At 43.0% G+C, this 13,711-nt stretch overlaps 1 protein-coding gene across 15 annotated transcripts in view; it reads right to left on the reverse strand.

Moving 5' to 3' along the window:
- The window catches only part of LOC120738381 (RNA binding protein fox-1 homolog 3-like), a 419,925-nt gene that overhangs the window by 210,678 nt on the left and 195,536 nt on the right, over positions 1–13,711 (reverse strand). The window lies entirely within an intron of this gene.

Consider the following 13,711-nt stretch of genomic DNA (forward strand, 5'->3'; position numbering starts at 1 on the left):
TGCGGGGAGGGTTTAACTCCCTTGCATATACTGTATATCCATGTCTAATGTCCTGAGCCCAATGAGCTGGATTGATCACTGATGCCACATCTGACAGTGACTGACAGCGCCTGTAATTGCTGTGTTTGCTTAGGGAGACGGGCAAACTACCGTGGTGGGACCGCGTGGCAGAAGCATGCAGACGTTTCTAAATTACCAAGATTTTCACTTCTGGATAGCAGCTGACTGCTCACTGTGACTATGGCAGGAATCAGACCTGTTGTCATGACCAGCAAACTCCTGCTGCAAGTCAGCTCTCGTAAAGGGTGCTCACACATCTCAACTTCAACAAGTCGGTATTAATTTGAGACAACAAAACACAGCAATTAGATGAGACGTGCTTTTGTGAGGCCAAACATGCCCCTGGAGAAGAGCTTGCAGCATGCGGCTAGCTTACCTAATATTTGGTTCAGGATAGATTATTTACTCTGAAACTTCGGTCCGCAGCGCTACATTTACTATTTATACATTATGAGAATCAATGTCAGCGTCTGGGTACAACTCTACGCTCTAGGTCAACACAACAAGAGGGAAGGAGGCACCGGCTTGTTGCACTATTCAGCAATTGCACTGATAGGTTAATAATTTAACAAGTCGAATTTTTAAGATGGAAAAGTCCCGAGTTGGCAAAACAAAAATGACAAAATTCACACATGAAAAAAAACAACTTGCCAATATATTTGAAAATGCAGTATAATCACGAGAGAAAGTACTAATTATATGCAAAAGCCCCACAAAACAATCCAATTTGTGGAATGCATTTGCCATATGGTAAATGGATTGTATTTATATATATTTGAGTGCTTAAAAAACAGCCCCCCACTATGTAACAGTGCACCAGCACTGATGCATTAATGTATGTTTTACCCAGAACAAATTTCATTTCCTAAAGTGAAATGTTTTGTATAATCTCTGTTTTTTCTGAGATAACAAGAAACAATCGCTCTCTCAAATTGATGTAGCGTAGTAAAATATACAATCGTTCCCTCTAAAATGTAGTTAAACAGAAGTTTAAGGTAGTAAGAAGCTCAAAAAAGTACTTTAGTGCTAAATGCACTAAATGTCCGTCACAGCCAGACGCGACTGGGTTAAAGCGTATTAAACCGCAGAAACACATATTGGCAGTTAGATGGGATTTCAGCCTGTGCCAGAATCTAAAAACTCTGTGTTGTTAACATTTACAGCTCCTCATCCTGAGGGAGAGAAGTGATCATCAGTGAAATCACCCTCATAGATTTGAAAGCCTCAACTAAAAACGGGGACATATACTATAGGCCGCGATTTCTGCAGTTTTATTTCTTTTCACCGCTGGAGCTCGGATCGTCGGTGATGAATGGCAGAGCATACTCTCTGGCGTTCTCCTCTTGCCACGGCGATCCAACAGTTGTCACAGAAACAAAACGAAAGCTGCAGAGGGAAATTTGCATTCTAATGCGCCCAGAACATCTCATGTTTGTTGTGTCCCCGATGAGAAGTAGAAAAAAATAGCGCTAATTTGTAATAGATATCAAAATTCCCAGCATTAAAAAGTTAATTACCACAGCAAATATAGCAGTGATAAACGGCACATGATGCCATTTCTGCAGACGACTGTTGTTTCCGCCGAGCAGAAAAATATTTAGCATCCAGCTGTACTTTTGGATGTGAGCGAAGGGGGGGGGGGGGGGCGAAAGGTACTTGTAATTCAGAATATTTTTTCTGCAACTTTGCAAGTTTTCATCTATCAGCAAGGCACATTAAATCCCAGCTGGTCAGATGCTAGACTCCTGATGCTCGGCTTTAGACATGAAACAAACTGCTGCCGAAATGAAAGCAGTTCTCGGAGCTGTGGAAATTCCTCCTACAAGAGTCTATTAAAAATACATGCTCAAATGAATCTTGGTGGTGATGACAAGTTTTACCATATTCTTCTTAAACTTTTAATGCACCCAGCCCCGACTTCAAAGAGAAAATCAAATATTAAGGCTATTATCTAAGCTGTTCTCAATATTATCCAAGCCTGGGTTATTTATATAGCACACTAATCATTGTGTTATATAAGCCCCTTTTCGTTTTTGAGCCAACGTAACGATCGAGAGGTGGTTGTTTGTAGTTTTGCAACCTAAAATAAGCATCCTAATTTATATATTTGCTGCAACGAGATTATGTAGATTTATTATAGCAGCTAGCTGGATATTGTAAATGTAAATATATTTATAATTTATGACTGCGGGGAAACAGATCATTTTTAATATAGTGAAAGCGAGTAGTTGGAGTTTTGGCAGAGGCTTGTGCACACTCAACATAATTCGCTCCATCTGTATAAAAAAAAACCTAACAAACAGTGAATGATTATCTGCTCTGATTGAGAGGAATCACTGTAAATCTGGTGCTACCTAACCTGGATCGCAATTGTTTACCCACCAGCGAGACGGTAAATACTCTGGCTGACATTTGAGGGAGGTTAGTGTGCTCGGAGAGCAAAGTGGAAGTGGAGGCTCAGATGAATTTGTCTGACAAATGCTCCTGGAGTATGTGTTGTCGACTGTGCTTCAGCGAGGCCCTGGACTGGGATTTGAGTCTGACTGAAGCCAAGCAAAGCATGCCAGATCACTAATTGCACAATTTAAAACCAAAGTCCCTGGCAGCTTGTCGTTTGAAATGGAGAGAAGAGCCATTGCTTAATCACTGAGCTCAACATAGATCTGCAAGGCTCTCCACCGAGGAACCCCAGACGTACATGGCTGAAGTTCAGTGTCAACAGCCAAAGCAAAGGCGGCACGATTGGCTGCTTTCTGCCGCAGCTGTAATTGAAACGTTTTATGAGCCGACGCCTGCGTGTGATTGGATGCCGAATCGCCGCGCATCAAATGTTGCTGCATTGGCAGTAATTTCACTTTCATTTAATTGTTCATATATGCTAAGAGACAACTGTAGCTCACATTTGGTGGCGGCGCACAGTAGCTGCGCGTCTGATGGATTGGATCTCTCTCTTAAAAGCACTGGACGAATGTTTGACTGCAGTGCAATTAAAATGCAGTTGCATTTTTTTCTACCTTCTCTGGCACTTGACACATTTATCTGAACTAACACGCCCCTGCTCCCTCCCCCCCCCTTACACAAGCAGGTTCGGGATATTCATGCATTCACTCTGCATGTCGAGTACAGGAGCCACACATCCAGCCACCTGCCTTATCATTAGCTTCTTGAGACAAAACAGTTCTGGGGACTATCGAGGGATAATTACCCACTGGGAAGGTCCCGTGGGAGGTGCATACCTTCCAGACTGATTTTCTCTTCCAGATTGCACATCACGTCTTGTTGTGATCTCATTCTCCTGTTATTCTGTACCGGTCGCTTTATTTTCAGGATTGCATCACATTTGAGCGGGTGGAAAACAGCAAAACCTTATATTTGTTTGTTTCATATCTCTATTTTTTAAGAGCTGTTGCTTACATAACTACCCATATGGAAAAGAAATAGAAAAAACTTAAAAAACTTGCATCAGATGTGGCCTACTTCACATAGTGAATCATAGAAGGCTTATATGATTTACTCATGAAAGTGGCCACTCTCTCATCACTTTCATATATTGTTTTACTAAGTATCCAAAACATAAAGTTTCATTTATATAATTTTTCAAAGGATCTTAATCTGTTTTCACTCTTGTATGCTTTTCTTACAAGTTTCACATAAGACAGATACAAACTTTATAAGATTTATATATATCTGTTCCATATGTGTAATACTGCCACAGCTGCATCTGACCGGTCAGTGTAAAACTACTTTTTTCCAGAATCATTCCACTCAAAGCTGAGTTGCACAGCTTTGTCTGCTGCGACGGTCCCTGTGTCAGATTAGGTGATTAAATAAAACTGTAAAACATCACCCACTGATACCTGAATGATCATCAACAGGAAGGAAGCGCTAACTATCGGCCAAAGCCGGTTAGTTTGTTTCACCGTTCCAACTACAGTAGCTCCATCATCCACTGACCTCCTCATTTTATCCACATGTTAAAAAGTAAGAGATGGGCTACATTCACGACAGGTCGTCAGTTCACACCAGCAGCATCGTTCTTCCTTTGCTTGGACATGTTTAGCGTACAGTTGGGCTGTGAATGCTCACAGTTGAACTTAATCCTAACATGCTTGAACATGCTTTTTTTTTTGCCGTCCTAGAATAAAGTGTGAATGCACATCCACTACAGCAGGTGGCGGAGTTTATTGCACCGAGCGTGCGCGCACACTCAGCACAGTGCAGGAGATACAGGAAACCTCAAGACCCTCAAACACTGATGAAAAGAAAGTCAGAGAGAGACGGAGATAACGAGAAACTCTAACGTCTCCTGAAAGCTAAGATGAGGACATTTAAATGTATTTACTGATTTTGTTTAATTTTATTTTTCAGAATGGTTCAAGTCTGTCAAGAAAATGTTTATAGTTTATTACAATTAAAGGATTATTTTATTCTATTCTATTAAATGTAGTCGTAGTAGTTTAGAGAGTTGCAGTACTACTACATGCACTTTAGATATTTTCTGTTACAGACGAAAAAAACAACATTAATAAAGTTATTCTTTGTTTGAAGTTGATCTACGTCTCTTTCTTTTTTCTTCATTTTTTGTTTTCTTTAATGTTAATAAGGATACAATGTTATGCAGAGATGTACTTATAATAACAATTTTATAGACAAATGATGCTATTTAGGGGGGGCGCCAAATGTTTTCTTCTTCCTAAGGGGGGCGTAGCAGGAAATAATTGAGAAGCACTGTCCTAATGGAAGATTAAAACATCACTAACACTTTTCTGTGAGCAGACTGTGAAGCTCCTGATTTACAGTACGGTTGTTTTTCTTGTAAAACATTCGATACGGCGTAAAACGATCGACTGTCATGGACGAAAACTATTTTGGACCTCGGATGCATGAGACACACTAACTGGTTTAGGTTAAGCATTAATCGGGCAGAAATACTGCAGATGAACCGGTTAAATACCGAGTCAATAATACAAGCAAAAAAAGAACAAAATTAGGAAGTATGCAGTTGGAAGCACTGTAGTGCTGTTTACATTTTGTATACAGATGCTGCACTACAGAAAAAAAACTGAATGCAATGAAAAGTAAAATTTTGGGATCAATTTTTAATTAAACATGGAAATAATAATAAGAACGATGATAACAATCATCTCCAAAGAAACAGACATGGAAAAGCACGAGCTCCGATAAGAAAGACATCACTCAGCCTTCAGAATATATATGTTATATTGCTTCTACAACGTCGCTCTACGGGGCATTAAATTCTCATTTCCTGTTATAGCTATGTTACAGGTTCAGGCGATTCTCCACTGGCTATTGGGAGGAGCCGTAAACATTATTGCTATTGAGGCCAGATTGTATTTTGGTGAGAACATTAGCAAAGAGGCATCTTACTTATTGCCCCAGCGACATGAAACTAGCGGGGTTTTCTTCTTCTTCTTGGTCCTAACAAGAGAATACACACACCACAGGGAGACAGCAGTTAAGAAGGGAAGGAGTGGACCTGCAGACACACACGCACGCACAAGCATGCACGCGAGCACGCACGCACACACGCACGCGAGGAGGCACGAAGTAAGATGGAAAAAAAAAAAAGTGAAAGAAAATAAAAAACACTGCCCTGAAGTCAATTCCACACTCAAGCAACATCCGTCTCTGATCTGGGAGCATTCTTGCAGCAGCGGCACAACAAGAGTGATGCAGCACTGAGGGCCATGAATTAAAAAGTCAATATGTAAAACCATAGAGGGATGCCATTTTGAAAAAGCGTTCCATCAATGGAAATCATATTAACATGATAAAGGGCAGATTGGTAGACAAGGGCATTGATTCAGTTGCTGCTCCGTGGCCCGCTATGTCCACCTCAACATGTTAATGAATCGCACCGCAAAAGCAGAGGTGGGGTGGGTCGAGGTGAAGTGTGGAAGGCATGGAGGGAAAGGGAGGGGGAAGGGGGGTTCGCACGAGGGGAAAGTAGTCATCTTTAAAGCAACAGGAGGCAGTTTGGGAGCAGGAAGGTGGCACCCTATTGAGCTTTACCTTCCACTGTCACATCAGCTGTCATCACTCCTGGATTGTTTTCTGAAGATGAAGTTTTTGTGGAGGTTAGGAAAGGTGGTGGCTGACTTGCACCGATTTTTTTGTGGGGGGGGGAGAGTAGATCCAATTATAAGGAAGCTTGGGAGAAAAAAGATGAAGTACTGTAATGCCACCCAGAGACCCGGAGTGCTAGCGCAGACACAGCAGAGGTTTCACCCCCTGCTGACCATGACTACAGACACATAGCCTCGAGGAGAGAGCATCCAAGGCTTCACATATGCACATGCGTGCACACACACACACACACACACACACACACACACACACACACACAGAGTGACATGAAAGCAACAAGGCAGTGCTGCCAGGCCAAACAGATGAATTACTTATCAAAGACGTGCACAGCAGACCGGCTATGAGGCTGCAACACACAGACAGCTGGGGCATTATCAATTCACCTTCAATTAGCTGTCCTTGGCACTGCCTGCCAACAGGACCTGGAGAATAAGTACATTCACAATGCATAAGCTCATTCAAAAAAAAGAGCGAGGATCAGGTGGATTCTTTTGAGGAATTCAATTAAAACAGTGTCAACATTTTTAAAAAAAAGAGAAAAGCGCACAGGCACAATTTCTATAGAAGGATAAAAGCAAAGGGATTATTTTCAATGCCATAGGAGGCGACGAAGAAACAGAGAGGGCGGAGGGAGCGAAGAAAAAAAGAAAAAGCACTTCCTTGGAGTCTGATGGCACAGCACCTTTGTTAAATATGAACTAATTAACTGGAAAAATGAAAGTGTTTCATCTTCATTAGGATCAGACAACAGGAGTATGAAACATAATTGAGAGTAGTTCCACTTTAATAGAATGAACAGAAGTCATTTGGTATTGAAATGTGCAGGATGATTTAGCCAAAAGAAAGTGTATTATTAGATTTAATAAAATACCTACACATGATCAATGCTCAGACCACAGGTGGTAGTTTGTCTCTGGTTCTTCAAATGATTAGGCCGACAAAATAATGGCCAGTCGGATTCGTGTTGCTCCCGCATTGATTACAGCGAGCGGCCCATTTTTCACAAAGTTGAGCTCTGCGCTACATTTATTAAGCCTTTACGCATCTGACATAACAACCGGTAGCCACATAATCACATAATGCACTGTGCACACTGGATTTGGTGATAACAGGATGCCGTGGTCAGGCCAGTTGATGAGGATGACGAATGACGCCGAGCTAGATGACCAGTAGAGTCAGGACGCATAAACATTACATCGCGTGTCGCCGAAGATGGCCGCGGCGGCCTCCTTCTTCCTGTGACAGGCGTTGCATCAGATTTTGGAACCTGGCTGGGGGGATTTTTGTCCCATTCAGTCTAAAGAGCATTAGCGAGGTCTAACACTGATAAGGCCGGGCTCACAGATGGCTTTCCAGTTCACCCCGAAGGTGTTTGGGTGCAAGGCTGGATTAGTCACAGAACAAAGTGTGCCTCAAAATCCCAGTGGCACCAAAAGCATCACATTCACTGCATGTGAGCTGTTAATTTGCTATAAATGTAACTTAACCTGGATTAATACTTAAAGAAAAACACAAAAAATGTGAATTGAAGCACTTCCTGGATATTTTTTAGATTAAAACATGAAAAAGAAAGAAAGTTTAGACTTTTCTTTGTGCAGAAAAGTGGTGTTTTTGCACCAAAGCACAGTGGATCTAAATGAATATTTTAAATAGATGATCATATATTGATGATATTTGCAGCTCTCATTACATTTGCAAAGATTTCCCAGGCAAAAACAAGCAACTGAGAGCAGCAGGGCAGCCATTTTGGATATAGCACTTAAAGGCCATGACTGCTGCAGTGCACCAACAGCCACCTGTGAGCAGGATGCTGTTGTTAAATATAGTACAAACTTAATTCTCCAGTTTAGTGTCTGCATTTATGTCATATAGAGGAAACTTTACTGTTTTAGTTCATATTGTCTTCACAGTTGCACCAGTTGTGCCGAGTCACATATTGCAAGGTCAGATGAGTTGCACTCTGACTCAGGCTGTTGGTAATCTGCCTGCATTTATAAGTTACACAGCAATTATTTGCAAACGTTCTCCAGCGTGTCCGAGAGTCCGTCGGAGCGGGATCGTGATTGTTTGGAACCAGTTGGTCATCGCGACTAGCAAAAAAAATTCAATCCAATCTAATTTTTCCAAGTCACAAGAAGGCTGAGGTCCTATTTTTACTCAAGTGTGACTGATGGAGATTTTAGAGGCGCTAAGGTTTAAACAAAGCTGGAAAATTGGCCTATGGGGGCCTCGGGAAGCAGAATTCCACCTTGGGGCCTTCAAAGAGGTCAGTCCATCTTTTGGCGAATGGAAAACCTTTTTTAAATCTGGCTTTGTTTACTGCAAAGGGTTGTCCTTTAACTGATGCCAAAGTTAAAAGCACAACGTTTTCTAATATTTTTATACTGCATCACAAGTAGGTCCCCCCGCTGGAACCCAAGCCTTTGGTCCAAACACAGGAAAGCCTTTGCTTACAGTGGATCCACATACTTATGGTCATAAAGTGCACATCACAAGTGTGCTAGAACCCCAGACTTCAAAGAAATTGTAAAGAGTTTAACTCGTGCCGCATGTGACCCCTTCCCCCCCCCCCCCACCAGCCCCTCAAAGAAATGCATGGTGCACAAAAGCAACATGGTCATTTTTAAAAAACATGAGCGCATCACAGAGCTCGGCCACATTGAGACAGCTGTCTTGAGAAACAGTGGGTCTTTATCACTTCAAAGGCTGACATCCCTCGGGCGTCTCGGGGAAGCCGTGACTGGCACTCGTACAGCCCTCTTTCTGCTGCATTTGTCCAATCTTAGAAAGCCCAGAGTCAGGAAACACAAGGTCTTTTCAAAGTTAGTCAACAGGCCTTTGAAGCGCAGCCAACGGAGTCAGCAACCCAGCGACAAGGTGCCGAGCCATTATCATTCAATAGACAGCCGGGATTTTGCATATTTAACAGGAAATTTCACTTTGCTTTTTTGACACGGGGCATTATGCATCCTCTGTACATAAAATCCATCAGCACCTTGCCAATTTTGTTTGTGCTTTTCCCATTTCGCTGGGGAAATGTGTTTCTCTTGCAATGCACACTACATTCAAAACATGAACTGGAATTAAATTATATGTCTGTTTGGACAAACAAATTGGACCACGGGTTCAAGGTAAAGCGTTTTACTCCTTTATTTATTTATTTTCTTAGTTTGTTTGTTTTAGTGCTGATTTAAGCTCGTAGGTCGAAAAGCCTTAAAACGTGACATTCGTTATCTTTGCTTGTTTGTTGCAAGAACGTAGGTAAAAACACGACGTCCAGATCTATTTCGTCTTAAGGTCGACGCTAAAACAGAGTTTTATTACAAACAACAAACTAAGAAGATTAAAAAGTCAGACCAGCCCCAAAGTTCAATCATTTATTTTGACATATTGTTCACTTTAACTACACATTAAGATGACGGCGATTACATTAGGCCTTTTGAATTCACGACTTACGCCATTAATTCCTTTATTTCTTCTATAACAAGGTGCTATAAAAGGTCATTTAATTTAAATTTGTCCTTTTTTTCCATATTTAATAGATAACCTCCAGACATCCAATTGTTAAACTTTCCTTCAACTGGTTGAGTGGTGTTAGAAAAACAAAACAAAAAACAGAGGGTGTCCACTCTCATGTAACGTAAGATTAGCCCTTGTTAGCTATAAAAAGGTAACGAATTAAAGACCTTTTGAGTCATCTTTATCCTGAAGATGAAATGTTTCTATCCTGATGGTCGTGATCTTTTCCCGGATGACTATCCACCCGTCGATAGCCCATGAATTTAACTTAACAAGTACAGGCAATTCTGGTCTAGTTGGTCAGTGCTCTCCGTCACCAAGATACAAACACCAAATACGAAAATATCTTTCAGAAGAATGGCGCTTGATTCCTCTGGCAGAGATCGTGGATCAAGAGTTGGCAGTTCGTCTTGTAATCGGAAGGTTGCTGGTTCGAGCCCCGGCTCGGACAGTCTCGGTCGTTGTGTCCTTGGGCAAGACGCTTCACCTACTGGTGTTGGCCAGAGGGGCCGATGGCGCGATATGGCAGCCTCGCTTCTGTCAGTCAGGGCAGCTGTGGCTACAACTGTAGCTGCCTCCACCAGTGAGTGAATGTGAGAGTGAATGAATAGTGGAATTGTAAAGCGGTTTGAGGGTCTCGAAAAGCGCTATATAAATGCAATCCATTATTATTATTATTATTATCTAAGACCTTGGAAATTTTAAATGTTGAGGTTTAGTAAAGCCGTCCTTGTCAGCTAACTCATGGCTCAACACCTTACAGAGATGCCTTATCTTTTCTTTAGGTTAAACATGCCTCTAGACCACGGGGTGTCCAACTCCAGGCCTCAAGGGCCGGTGTCCTGCAGGTTTTAGAGCTTTCCTTGATCCAACACAGCTGATTTAAATGGCTAAATTCCTTCCTCAACATGTCCTGAGGTTCTCCAGAGGTCTGATAATGAACTAATCATTTAATTCAGGTGTGTTGACCCAGGGTGAGATCTAAAACCTGCAGGACACCAGGCCCTTGAGGCCTGGAGTTGGACACCCTTGCTCTAGGCTGATGGGCCGGTTGGCTATGACCAAACATCGGAACATTTCGACAGCTTTTGAACGACGTACGTTGGGGCCTCTCTTGGCGTTGGAGCAAAGAGTTAAAAATTGAGCAAACGCCACAGATTGATTGTTTCTAATAGCATTTGTTTAAGAGAAAAGACTCTTTTGTTATGGGCCATTCGTTATTTTAGAGTCCGGAGCACAAACCCAACAGCAAAGTCCATCCACAGAAACACACTGTTGGCATTTACTATTTGGACTTAAGGGCACCGTCTCGTCTCTCTAGCGTCTCCACGAGCTTTGGCGTCCCTCGGCAGCCTAACGCTTTCAGTAATAACGGCGCGTTCGCCCGTCGGGATTCGCTCTGACGAACCAGCTCGAGCGCATCCATTCCTAATGAGCAGCAGCCAGTGACCGTCTTCTCCTGTGGGCTGTCAGCTGTCTGTCCCTTGGTAGATAGAAGGAAGGAGAGCACCCAGCAAACACTCAGCCCCCCGGAAGGGCAACTTCATAGGATGGGGTCCCGCAGTGAGCTGCTAATGATCCATATGATGGCGTAGGGCAGCCATTGTTTGGGCTACATTACCCAGAGAGGGACAAACAATCGTTCGCAGTGTCACTTGATAATGGCCCAAAAAGCAAATCTCACAGACCTTCATTCTTCACAAGGGTAATTAATTCGCTGCTGTGCTGGGATGCTCCGTCTCTTCCAGCTCCTCTAACGCTGCCCCCACCGTACTCTCCCAAAGATTTCCAATTGTTTTGCAGACAATGGTTTCAGAAGGCAGTAAAAGACCATTGATCTGAGGTCTATTTGCAAATACCCATCTCCATACAGAGAAATGCATATTACTGTGTTACGTTAAGCAATTCCACATTTTAATGGGTGGACTATTGATGGTTGGTGCCAACGGAGAGTGGTACCGATGCACTCAAACAAATCCACAACGCAGTCTAGAGGGGATAACACCAGCTCAGCACGATAAATAAAGAAACGGGCATCAAACAGAGGAGGAGGGATTGCGTAACTTTGCAGAGCCCTCATAAAAGAGTTACTATAATGTGCTTCGTGATTGACTTTTGTGATCAATGCCAATGTACATCCTAAAGTCCACGGCAGCAGAGCTCCAAATAAGCAAGTCAGATCTATAGTTCTCAGGCCGGACTACGTAGTAATTACAATCGCCGATTAGCTACATGTGCATTATTGGATGTAATAGGGTGCTGATTAAAATTGGAACATAACTTAGAAGCGATCAAATGAGAGTGATAACAGTAGGGGCCCAAAGAGTGGACCTATATCTTTATTCATCATATAAAAAATGCAGAATACATAACATAAAAGCATTTTCTCCCCCCCGTTTCTATATTACCAATAAATCCCACGCACTGAGAGAAATGAATGATCTTTCGACGAAACAGAGACAGCACAAGACAAGACAAATGTCTGTGCTTACATCAAATGTTCCCAGATACGAAACAATCCAACCACACCAATAAAGCAATCAATGCTAACTTAATCTCTACAGCCTCAGCGGCACTTGCTTGCCATTTCTTAGCCCCAAAATGAAGAGGAAAAGAGAGCCTGAAAGGCATAAATAAATAAACCTCAAACCACTCGTTCTATTGCTGCCACTAAGGACGGGGGCGCACAAACAACCATCACACATCTACAGTATATAAAGCTCATTTTGGATAAGAACGCAGCTTTATTCATGCACAGAGGTGAATTACAAACGCAGTCACTTTTAAATTTGGTTAAATGAGCGAGATAGAGGGAGGTGGGGGGGGGTGGGACGGGAGGCTGAGGCTGAGTCATCTCTGCTAGTCTGGTTGCCCACACTCCTCATGCAGGGGCTGACAGGGTGAGGAGAGCACTTTTTTCTAAGGGGGGGAGGAACAGAATCTGGCCTAGCCAAAGGTGCTTTGGGGGGGATAAGCTGGGCACTGTGTCTCAAATGGGGACACTCGAGTGGGTAAAGCCTGCCTTAAAGAGAGCTGTGCCTTTTTCTCCCACTGTGACTCTTCATACCTCCATCCATGCAGAACTAAGGGTGCCGCTCGCAGAGATACAAAAGGGACAAAATCACTCTTTCACACTTCCACACTCCCATCTCTGCATACCCAGTGTGCATGAGTGTATGTACTGTACAGCAACACTGAAAACACACACATGCACACACATACACACACAAGCAGGCACAAGACTGCTCCCTTCTGGTCGCGCCGTGTGGCTACACCGCCTCCCCCGGCCAATCGTCACAATCGGGACCAAAGCGTGGCTGGATATTGTCCAGATGCAGTTTTAATTTCACTAATGCTCACTCAAATGTCAATGGGGTCCAGTGACAAAGGATTCTTAATCCCTCATATGAATATAGCGCCCAAAGGCAGAGAAGAGGCGTGTGTGTGTGTGTGGCAAATATGAGGGAGCTGCATGAGGGGGCATACATTACACACGACTTGTCTCTGGCCTTAATGGGAGCGTTCACTGAATTCAGCTGATATTTAAATCAGCGGGCAGGAAGGGGCGACAAGACAGCGAGAATGATGAGCGTGTCGAACTATTGAACTTTCCCTTATTCACCTGTCCCCGTGTGGAAATGTCTTCCACAAGCGAACGCGGAAGAGTCGCCACAGAGCTGAGAAGGAAAGAGAGAAACGCCACACAAACACACCCATCCCCATCAGCCTAAATCACTTAAGTGGGGCAGAAACAGAAGAGCTTCCCCTCGTCCCCTAAGTGAGATGATGTAGTTTCACTCTATTTGCCCAAATTATACTCTGCTGTCGGTTGGGCCGCTTCGTCCTCAGGAAGTGATGAATCAAAAGTGAAAGGCAAAAACTGCTGCAATTTGACTTTTTTTTTTCCTCTCGCTGCCATTAAAACCTGGGAAAAGTCGAAACCTGACGATGTATTTCAGAAACTGCACGACAGTCTGTTCGACTGCAGGTTTGCTTCTGTGCCCATTGTTCTCAAAAATCCATT

Source organism: Simochromis diagramma, unplaced genomic scaffold (genome assembly GCF_900408965.1).
Source record: "Simochromis diagramma unplaced genomic scaffold, fSimDia1.1 OVJJ01000321.1, whole genome shotgun sequence".
Lineage (NCBI taxonomy): Eukaryota > Metazoa > Chordata > Actinopteri > Cichliformes > Cichlidae > Simochromis > Simochromis diagramma.